Source organism: Acinonyx jubatus, chromosome A1 (genome assembly GCF_027475565.1).
Source record: "Acinonyx jubatus isolate Ajub_Pintada_27869175 chromosome A1, VMU_Ajub_asm_v1.0, whole genome shotgun sequence".
NCBI classification, from domain to species: Eukaryota; Metazoa; Chordata; class Mammalia; order Carnivora; family Felidae; genus Acinonyx; species Acinonyx jubatus.
Window position 1 is genome coordinate 43,901,148 of NC_069380.1, and position 11,863 is coordinate 43,913,010.

The 11,863-nt window shown below is 37.0% G+C and overlaps 1 pseudogene; it reads right to left on the reverse strand.

Moving 5' to 3' along the window:
- Positions 1 to 8,731: 8,731 nt before the first annotated feature.
- Positions 8,732 to 11,564, reverse strand: LOC106988427 (spindle and centriole-associated protein 1-like; annotated as a pseudogene).
- Between the last annotated feature and the right edge of the window lie 299 nt (positions 11,565 to 11,863).

Below are 11,863 nucleotides of genomic sequence, written 5' to 3' on the forward strand. Positions count from 1 at the left end.
AGGATGTTTTATCTGTTTTGTTCATTGCTGTATTCCTAGCACCAAGAACAGTGCCTGGAAGACACTGAAAAAAAAGTTTTGCTGAGTGAGTGAATGAATGAATGAATGATTAAAAAAAGGAAAATTACTAAGGAAATACTGAATACCCTATCCTAATCTTAGAGATTTGTAGTACATATTTGTATATTAAAGACAGTGGGGAATCTTGCATCAAATAAAATTATTAATCTAGATGTTTATACTTAATATTCTACAGAAAGCTTTCAACACCTATAAAAATCAATTGAAATACATGCCCCCAAAGTAAATATACTTTGGAAAACCAAATTGTTTACACAATTTAATTTACATAAGGTCATCAAACTGGCTAACGCTGATTTTTAATATAATATTAATATTTTGTTCATTTAGAATGTCAAATTTCAATCTTAATACAGACACATTCGGTAATGGTATTTTCTTATCCTGACAACTCAGTATTTTAGGTGGATGAAATGATTTGCTTCTCGCTGACTATTTCCCTATCATCCTTATTTTAAGCTGACAAGCTCGTCTGATTTTTCTTTCTTTCTCGTACCAAATTGCTTGTTTCCTTCCCAAGAAATGCTGTTTCTGTTTCTGCAAAGAGATCCATGTTCATTTAAGATTCAGTTTGCTAAAGACTTCTCCTCTGCATGGTACCCTCAGAAGAGTAGTAGTAACAGGCACACGATTCTGTTCTTCTGAAACATCACTTAAGCAGCAGGTCCTGGCTCTTCGTTCCCATGCTGTTCTTTTTTCTTATTCCTAGGAACCTAACTGGAAACATTACGCACAAATTGACATTGACTGGCTACACTGTTAGGCTTTATAATGGACTGAAAAAGAGAAGCACGCATTCTCATTCAACTGTTTCCATCCAGGGGGAAAAAAAAAGGAGATTCATTGATCCTACAGAGACAACACATCAAGCACTCAGAAAATCCAATTCACTTAAAAAATTAAAGCTGTATTGTTTGTCAGTCAAATCTTCATTTTATTCTCAGAAAAGACTTAATACAACTGCTTTGCAAGCACTCTATTCTAGTGAAAATATTTGTACATTGACACATTAAATAACGCTTCATTTTTCCACTGTCTTTGTTTTTCTTTCACTTGATTTCTTATTTAAATTGTAATGAAGTAAGGAGCGAGAGGTATGTGTTTTACTTCAACAATTTGTACAAAGATTTCAAAGTCAATCAAAAGTTATTTTTTAAATAAAAAAATTTTCCTCCAAAAACTTCCTCATATGCTTAAAAGTTCAAGTTCATTGGTTATGTCTGCTGCTGTATAAGCAGGATGGTTATAAGACTTAAGTCTTGGATATGAAACAGATTTAGCTGCTGACTGACTATATGATCTTGGTCAATATATTTACTTTCAAGCCTTGTTTTTCTTAAAGAAATGGGAACATTAAAATCTTTACAGTCCAAACAAATAGATTATGCCAATTTAACCTGAGTCATTTTTTTTAGAGGGTCTTATGAAAAACTTCTATAGTGAATGCTCTATATATTTTCGAATAAAATGGTTTTTTAACTATATTAATAGCACCATTAATATAATAAATTAATAGCACCAACCAATTTATTTGTTTTTACTATTAAATCATATCTGGGGTGCCTGGGTGGCTCAGTCAGTTAAGCGTCCGACTGTGGTTCAAGTCATGATCTCACAGTTCGTGGGTTCGAGCCCCACGTCAGGCTCTGTGCTGACAGCTCAGAGCCTGGAGCCTGCTTCGGATTCTCTCTCTTCTCCCTCTCTTTCTCTCCCTCTCTCTCTTCTTTCCCCCCTCTCTGCCCCTCCCCCCCATGCTGTCTCTCTCTCTCTCTCTCTCCCTCTCAAAAATAAATACACATTAAAAAAATTAAAAAAATCATATCCTTCATGAATTCTTAAAAATTATTTCTTTTTTTTGTATTTTGAAAAAGGAGTAAAGAATTGATATAGAAAGACTTGATTATTTTGAGGAAAGCTCAATATGCATTATGTCATACATAAAAAAACTAGGTATTTAAGGATTCATTTGTCTTTATTGAACACTTACCACATCTTAAGCATAATTTCTATGAAATATAAATTGTGGGATACTACCAAGAAAAGGGAGTTATACCAGTATTTTGTATCACACAACACATAATGTACATCGTCACCAATTGTAATCCTTCTGCATCTTAGTATCAAAGCTAATATACAGTAATGTCATTAAGATAATTCAGTGAAAAAAAATTAGTTTTAACTGTCTTGCCTCTAATGTTATCTTCATTTGAAGATATAGATAACTAAATTTCTTTTTACAATATCTGAATATTAAACACACAATGTCAAAATGCTAAAAATAGGTAATTTATCAAAATTAGAGATATCTATACAGAGATATATCAACACCTTGCTTTGAGAAACCTTGTTTTTGTACTGCATCTTTTTAATTCAATATCTTTTGGTCAGTGTGATGCAGTTGGTAATTAAACTACTGATAAATTTGGGTAACATATTTTGAAAAATATTAAAATACTGGGTAATTATGATGGTAAATTATAATTTCAGAAGAGTCTATATTTTCATTCACCTTGCTTCATATTTTATGAATTGTTTGTATACTGTAATCCATCAAATTGTTATGTTAATATGCTAACATATTAACTATATGCTAATAATTATTTGATTAAGACTTTGAGACCTTTGGGAAATACATCTCCCTATGCAATGCACTGACAAAACGATCAACATTTGCCTGGTATGTCGCTCAAAAGGGAGCGAAAGCTACTGCTTTCTTCATCAATGGGAAAAGGTACAATTTCCTTTGAAAAATTGAAAAGACTGAGCCAGGTATATTTTTCTTTACTCTGAAAAGAATAATAATGTTTTTAATATTATTAAAATAAATAAAATAAAATGGTTAATATGGCAGAATAGTAGGGGGAACCTATGCTTGCCTCCTCCCCCAAACACAGCTAGATAAATATCAAATCATGCTGAATACCCAAGAAATTGATTTGAGGACTGAAAAAACAAACTACACACCAAGTGGGAGAAAAGAGGCCCAGTAGTGGAAGGGAAAAGGTGTGGAGATGTGATTCATGGGTGCTGTGGAGGGGAAGGAGCCCTGATCAGAGAAAGGGAGAGAGAGAGAGAGAGAGCAGCACACAAGGGATTGCAAAAGAAAAACACTTCCCTAAAGCCATTGACTGGGAAAATGAGAGGGGCTGATTATTTTGAGTTTTTACAAGCAGTAGAGCTCAAAGACTGAAGTTTTAGAAGTTTGTGTCATTGCCAGTGTGGAGCCTGGTAGGCCTAGCATGCTCCTATGAAGAAGTAGGGAAGACACCCAGGAGCAGACAGTATGGCCAGAGAATCCCTTGGGTCACAATGGGAGAGACAGTTCTCTTTTTTGGAGTGCATTTGGGAGAGGTGGCACTGCTTCTCTGGGGCAAAAGAGCTGAGGGGGTGCCATTGAGATGCTGTGTTCATTAGCATACAAGCAGAAACACCTGCTGAGGACAGCTAACCTGGACTCGGGCTTTTTACTGTGCTTTACCACAAACTCCAGGTCCTTGTGCATTCATGGGACTGCCCTTCTGGGAAAAACCAGCACCAGCCACAGCATGGTGAGACCCTCCCCCAGAAGATCAGTGCATATCCAAGTTGTGCCATATCGCTAAAAATTTGAAGGTGTTGTTGTTGTTTTACACTTATTTTTGAGAGAGCACTAGTGGGAGAAGAGGAGAGAGAGAGAGGGAGAGAGAGAGAATCCCAAACAGCCTCCACACTGTCAACACAGAGTCCAGTGCAAGGCTTGAACTCACAAACCATGAAATCATGACCTGAGACAGACCAAGTCTACTGACCAGAGTGCTGCAAAGCTTCAACTCTACTGGACATAGGACCTAGTTTCTTTTAACAAGCAGACCAAAGTACACCTTGTCATAACTTGCCACATACTGGACAAAATCCAAAACTCCCCACTGCAGATAGAGAGAAACTCTGCAGAGGACTGACCTGAGAGAAAGACCAGACAAAACACAGCAGCAGAGTGCACACAGCATACACCAGAACACTTCTTGAAGCAACAGGCCCTCCATGAATACTATATGACCACTTCCTAATATAGCCATTACTCTCAGGAGCAGGAAACATAATAGGCTTTCATAACACACAGAAGACAGAGACCTAGAAAAAATGTCAAGACAGAGGAATTCATCTCAAAAGAAAGAACAACAAAAGGTCATAGCCAGAGATCTAATTGAAACAGACATAAGTAATGTGCCTTAGAATTTAAAACAACAATCATAAGGATACTAGCTGGGCTTGAGATAAGCATAGAAGACACCAGGCAGTCCCATACCACAGAGATAAAAGACCTAAAAACTAGTTAGGACAAAATAAAAAAGGCTATAACCAAGATGCAAAACCATCTGGATATAAATGACTACAAGGATGGAAGAATCAGAGGAATAACTAAGATATACAAGATAAAATTATGGAAAATAATAAAGTTGAAAAGAAGAGGGGAATAAAGATATTGGATCATGAGTGTAAACTTAGGGAACTCAATACACCAAAAAAGCATAATAACATTCATATCAAAGGAGTCCCAGAAGAAGAAGAGAAGAAAAAGAGACAGAAATTTTATTTGAGCAAATTATAGCTGAAAATATCCCTAATCTAGGAAAGAAAACAGGCATCCAAATTCAGAAGGTACAGACAGTCCCCGTCAAAATCAATGAAAGCAGGACAAAACCAAATTTGCAAAATACAGAAATAAGGAAAAGCTTAAAGCAGCAAGAGAAAAGAAATCCCTAATTGCAAGGGAAGTCAGATAGAATTAGCAGCAGATCTCTCCACAGAAACTTGACAGGACAGAAGGGAGTGGTATGATGTATTCAATGTGCTGAATGGGAAAAATATGTAGCCAAGAATACTCTATCCAGCAAGACTCTCATTCACAATAGAAGGAAAGATAAAGAGTTTCTCAGAAAAACAAAAACTGAAGGAGTTGGTGGCCACTAAACCAGCCCTGCGAGAAATAGTAATGGGGACTCTGAGTGGGAAAGAAAGAACAAAAGTGACAAAGACTTAGAAGGAACAGGGAAAATTTCCAGAAACACCAAATGTATAGATAATACAATGGCACTAAATTCACATCTATCAATATTCACTGTGAATGCAAATGGACTAAATGCTCCAATCAAAATACACAGGATATGAGAATGGATAAAAACACAATACCCATTTATATGCTGCCTACAAGAGACTCATTTTAGACCGAAAGACACCTGCAGATTGAAAGTGAGGGAATGGAGAACCATTTATCATGCTAATGGGTGTCAAAGAAAGGTGAAGTAGCCATACTTATTTCAGAAAAACCAGATTTAAAAAAAATTTTTTAACGTTTATTTATTTTTGAGACAGAGAGAGACAGAGCATGAATGGGGGGAGGGTCAGAAAGACAGGGAGACACAGAATCTGAAACAGGCTCCAGGCTCTGAGCAGTCAGCACAGAGCCCAACTAGGGGCTCTCACTCACCTCGAGATCATGACCTGAGCCGAAGTCGGACGCTTAACTGACTGAGCCACCCAGGCACCCCCAGAAAAACTAGATTTTAAAACAAAGACTGTAACAAGAGATGAAGAAGGGCACTATATCATAATGAAAGGGCTGATCCAACAAGATCTAACAATTGTAAATATTTGTGCCCCCAACATGGAGAACTCAAATATATAAATCAATTAACAACAAACATAAAGAAACTCGCTTGATAACAATACAATAATAGTAAGGAACTTTAAAAACCTACTTACAACAATGGACATATCATCTAAGCAGAAAATCAACAAGGAAGCAATGGCTTTGAATGACACATTGGACCAGATAGACTTAAATATATTCATTTCATCCTAAAGCAGCAGAATACACATACTTTTTGAGTGCACATGGAACATTCTCCAGAATAACTCATATAGGGAAAAAAAGACAAAAAAGAAGAAGAAATAAAAACAGAAATCTAGGAAAAACTATCTTCTGTCATTATACTTATACCAGAATCAACTAAGATTCTCATAGGTGCATAGGATTTCTAAATGTAACAATGGCTCTTGATCTTTAACAGGGTCTCATAGTGGTAAATCAAGACCCTGTTACCCAGGCCATTCTTAGTGAATCTGTCATGGAACCTCAGGCTCCTAATGAAGTAGATGATGATGAAGAAGGAGAAACTGTAACAGAAGAAAGTGAGAATGAACTGGATATCTCTAAACTCTCAGTCAAATAGGAATGCAGACAGATTTCTCCCCCAACTAAGAGAATATAATTCTGACTTAATTAAACTGTGGACTGATATTCAGCAAAAAATGGACATTTATTTAACTGTCAAAATTATGCTATTTTATACTCTATATGTAGTCATCAAAACTTCATTTTGATATTTATTTGGGAAATATTTATTTATTTATCAAAATATTTATCATTTTGATATTTATTTGGGAAAAGCGAATGGACATCTGGTTATAGTGCATACTATAGGAAGTTATAGTGCATATGTGGATTAAAAATACAATTGGTAACAAAATGATTGACCTTGCAGACTGATCTGATGCCAACCACCATGATTTCTCTGTTTCAATATACTGGATGAAGAGTTTTCAAATCACTTAATTTTCAGCTTAGAAAATATTTAAAACTGCTTGAAACTATTTAGGTGAGATGTTATGCACTGTACTGACATGAGGTTAATCTGAAGAGGACAACGTTGAGATGAAAGCATTAATTTAACCTATGACTACACAACTGCATCCACCCCCAATTCAAACTATGTATTTGAACTTCTTCAAATCTACCTGATTGGAAAGCATCTTCAAAATTGTTTTTTATTACTAAATTTTGACATACCTTCAAAATTCATATTAATGATTTGAGTAATTATATTTTCATACCAATATATTTTTAATAAATAATTTTTAATAAATTTTAATAATAAGTTTAATAAATTTTAATAAATAAAATTTTTTAATGAAGGTTTAGTTGTGACTAACCTGCCTTATAACAACTTTTGACTAAAGTTTTGGAATTCTGTAGCATGGCAATAATTGCTTGTCGAGAGCAATTAAAGAAAAAGACTTTAATGGATTACGGAATGAGTATACACACACACACACTCACACACACACACACACTCACATGCACAGAGTTTTCTATCAATATATAACAGATTATCAAAAACTTCAGCAACACCCAAGTATTATCCTATAGTTTTTGTGAGTCAGGAATCTGGGCAAATTAGCTGGATCCTCCTCCTGGGTCTCACAAGGCTGAAATTAATGTATTAGGTGGGACGGAGATTGTCATCTGGGGCTTGAATTTTCTTCCAAGCTCATCCAGGTTATTGGAAGAATTTGGTTCCTTGTGTTTGTCTGATTGCAGTCCACCTGCCCCGTTTCCTTCTGGCTGTGAAACCTGGGCTGTTCTCAGCTCCCAGGTGGTACTCTCAGATCCTTGATATGCACCATCCTTCATTGCTTTCTTATGTTAAAATCTCCCTAAATTCAGAAGGATGAAGACCTTTGGAAGGGCACGCTAGATTAGTACAGGCCAACTTACATAACCTTCCTTTTGATTAAGTCATCTGATTAGTAACCTAATCAGGGCAATCTTTGTCTCATCATGTTCACAAATTATTCCTTACCTCAAGAGGAGAGTAGTCCATAGAGCACCATGTAGGAATCAGATATCTTAAGGCTATCTCAGAATTCTGCCTATCATAATATAGATGTAATATCGTAAGTCATGAAATACTAGTTACATAGGAAGTCTGCACTCTGCTTTTTACTTCACTGTGGGTTCTACTTTTCTGGAATTCATACTGGAAGATAGATTTATCTTGGCAGTCAGATCTACTTCTCTTTTGATAAATCTGCCATAGTAATATTTTGAAAATTTATATTAAATTACCAAACTCTCCCATTAAAAACACCTTCATTCATGACTCTTTATTTATTAAGATAAAGAAGGCCAGTTATCCCCAAACAAATGCAAAGTCCATATTATAGCATCACTTTCTTATGCCAGGATCTCACCTGCTCTTATCCCTATGCTTGCTCTGGACTGTGAACAGGCTGTGCTTCACCATGGAACACTGCACATGCCATTCTTTCTCCTTGGAGTGTCCCCCTTTCCTTGTTCTTCTAAGTAAATTATATTCATTCTCATTAAGCAGCATCGGTGCCTTGGAGAAAGTTCTCTGATCTCTGTACCTGTAAAATTCTATTAGTAGCTCTTTTCATAGATACTTTCTGTCTACCTGTATGATTATAGATTGTTTTCAACACTAGATTGTGACTCTGTTCATTATATCATTAGAGCTTAATAATACTTTAAATGAATGATAGAATAAATCAAGGAAATAATATTGAAAATTAAGAAATCTTAGAGTCTCAAACAATTTTCTGGAAACTTTTTAAATTTGTATTTTTTCCCTGTTGTCAACATTTTATTTACAAGAAGTCGTAGGTTGGTTAGTTATTGGAAATCTATTGGAAGAAGTCAAAAATTAAAATAATTGCTTTATTTTTTGTTCCAAAAATACTAAGTCATATGATCTTTGCAGGTTTTATCTAAAAGAAGGGCATGAAAACTTGAAAGCAGGAGCAGAGAAAGGGGAGTGGAAGCTCAAGAATATATTACTGAGAACAAACTCTGTAAAACCAAATTCATTTATGACAAGTGGGTAGCAAAAGCAAACCAGCCTTCTTCATTTTGTTTCTCAGAGTTTGTTCTTGGATTAAGAGGTGTGAATCACCCAGTTCGTGAGGTAGCATTTAATGGAGAACAAGAATTACTAGCAGTCCCTGAAGATCTTGTATTTATTCAATTAGTAGGAGAGACAGCACTGCATTTTGAGCTGTCGGGGGATGTAGTTGTATAATAAATACTTCAATTGTCCTCTTTTCTCCTTCAGTCCGTGTTCTGGCCGGTGACAGAATGGGCGATACTGGTGGAGAGAAAAGGTCCAAACCAACAAGTATCAGCTGCTCTGCAAGACTTTTCTATGAGTATCTATACTCTGCCGATTCATTCCTGCAACCTGTCCCTTCATGCTTCCTGGTGGTAGAGACTGTGCTGCTGGAAAATTAGCAGTCGTGTCACTTGTATGACTTGTCTCTTATTGAATTCCTGAAGTCCATCCTCTTGCTCTCCTTCTGGCCCAATATTATTGCTCAGATGTGTCCAGATAGCTAAATTCTGCAGTGTCGACTCAACAATTTGTGCCATGAAATCCTTTCTCATTCCTGCCTCATTTGTTCTAAGCTATGGCCCATCTCCCAGTACTAGGGCTCTTCTAAGAAATTGGGGGTTCTGTCCTGCTAAATGTTTGAATGAGAACTGCGGAGGGTCTGAAAGAGGCTAAAAAAAAGGAACCTGAGTTTTGTTCTCCATATCTTCCCCCATATGAGAAACCCTCCACCTCTGAGTGAAGAGGCAACTTCTTTGAATTCTGATTGTGCAGTAGGTAAGGTCTTTTCTCAATTTTGTTTCTTCTCAATTATTTTCATAGTTGGAAGAATTTGTGGAGCAGGACAAGTTTGAACAGTCCTCCTCAATACATGCTGCAAGGGAGAGAATTCTGAGTTGATCTTCTGCCTTGGTGGTGTTATTTGAGCTCAAATACATGTGCTGGAAAATTGTTGGCCAGAGCCACACGATCTGGGGGTGGGGGTGGCACCTGGGATAGTTTAACAGCCAAGTCTTCCTGTGGGAATTCAACCACTTCTTCCCCTCTGACCATCGATGGCACAGAGACATTAGCATTTAGAACAGGGCCCTCTGAATTATCTGTAATTCCTACCCATGGATCCCCTTTCTGATGCCTGATTTTCTGTGTTGCTATTTATCAAAGACAATTATTTATGGCATGTGTGAGTGATGTAAGTTGCTAAATCTATTGTGACCATGTACTGCTGAAGTCTTAACCTGGGTAGTATTTTCTTCTCCAAGAAGAATTTCAGGTGTAAGAGCATTAGTGAGCTCATGATGATCACCTAACACTTGTTGTAGCAGCTGCCTGTGTCTACTTTATGCAGCTGCAGCTCACTCTCTTTAAGGTACCAAATCAGGCAACAGAGGGAGCTCACCAGCTACAGAGTGAAACCTGTAAGACTGACTACTCTGTAGTCCCTTGACTTCACATCCTGTCCACCATTCATATTCTTCCATTTAGTGTTCCACTTCATGTATCATGTGTTTGAGGACATCTAGCCTGAATTTATTGCTATTTGGTAAGTCTGTGGAGGCTATGCTACCTGCTGACATGTTTTCCTTCTGCTTGGAAGGAGCAAACAAATCCATTTTTCCTTTTATTTTATTTAACAACTGTTTTTTGCTTCCTTGGGGTTAGCGCCTGTCCCACAATATAGCTTGAGTCTAGAATCTCAGTAGATTCTTCAGATTGAAGCCTGGTGTGGATTCTCTTGGCAGCACTGGTAGGATTTAAAGCAGCTTTTTTGTTCCCCTGATGGAGGGACAGATGATGGAGTTCCTGCAGGGGTTACCTGTGACTGTGTTTCTATTTTTTGCTGAATATCAGTCCACAGTTTAATTAAGTCAGAATTATATTCTCTTAGTTGGGGGAGAAACCTGTCTGCATTCCTATTTGACTAGAGTTTAGAGTTATCCAGTTCATTCTCACTTTCTTCTGTTACAGTTTCTCCTTCTTCATCATCATCTACTTCATTAGGAGCCTGAGGTTCCATGACAGATTCACTAAGAATGGCCTGGGTAACAGGGTCTTGATTTACCACTATGAGACCCTGTTAAAGATCAAGAGCCATTGTTACATTTAGAAATCCTATGCACCTATGAGAATCTTAGTTGATTCTGGTATAAGTATAATGACAGAAGATTGTTTTTCCTAGATTTCTGTTTTTATTTCTTCTTCTTGTTCTTCTTCTTGTTCTTCTTCTTCTTCTTTTCTTTTTTTTTTCCCTATACATTTCAGGTCTTTATAGGAAAAGAATTACAAGCTGTTGACATAACATTTCTCTCTTTGGACACATTTCAGGATAATAAAAATTCCTCCCATCTTCATGAAGATTTGCTTACATTCTAGAGTATTAAGAAACTTAGATATACCATCCCTTGAGAGACATCTGATTAGATTTCAGTGTAATAAACCAAGAAGGCCTTCCCCTCCTCAGATCACAAGAGTCTTTGACATTCTAGACCAAAATAAAGTTGTTTTTTTTTTCTTTTTCCCACAGGGGCTAATGGATGGAAATACCAGCTATCCAACATAAGCACTAAGTGTGATAATTTTGGAGTGCCTCTCCTGTGATATGAACTCACTGCATTCCCAAATAATACCTTGTTCTCACTCTGGGCAATTGACTGTTTGTGTCCTCCCAAAAGTGTATGTTGAAATCCTAAGACCAATGTGATTGTATTAGGAGGCAGGGCTTTTGGGGCGATGAGGTCATGAATGGAGCCCTCATTAATGGGATTAGTACCTTATAAAACAGGCCTCAGAGAGCTTCTTCCTCACTTCCACCATGTGAAGACACAGCAAGAAGAGAGCTGTCTATGAACCAGGAAGTGGACTCTCACCAAACACCACATCTGTTGGTGCCTTGATTTTGGACTTCTCAGCCTCCAGAACTGTGAGGAATAAATTTCTGTTATCTATAAGCCACCCAGTCTATGGTGTTCTTCTATAGCACTCTCATTGGACTACTGTACTGTGTGTTCCAGTGAGGATTGGGGCTCAAAGAACTGGCACTAAGATCCTACCCAGGCTGGTGTTTTTGATGTGAGTAATGCATGGCCTGTTTTTCTGCAGTCTGATACTTCTGT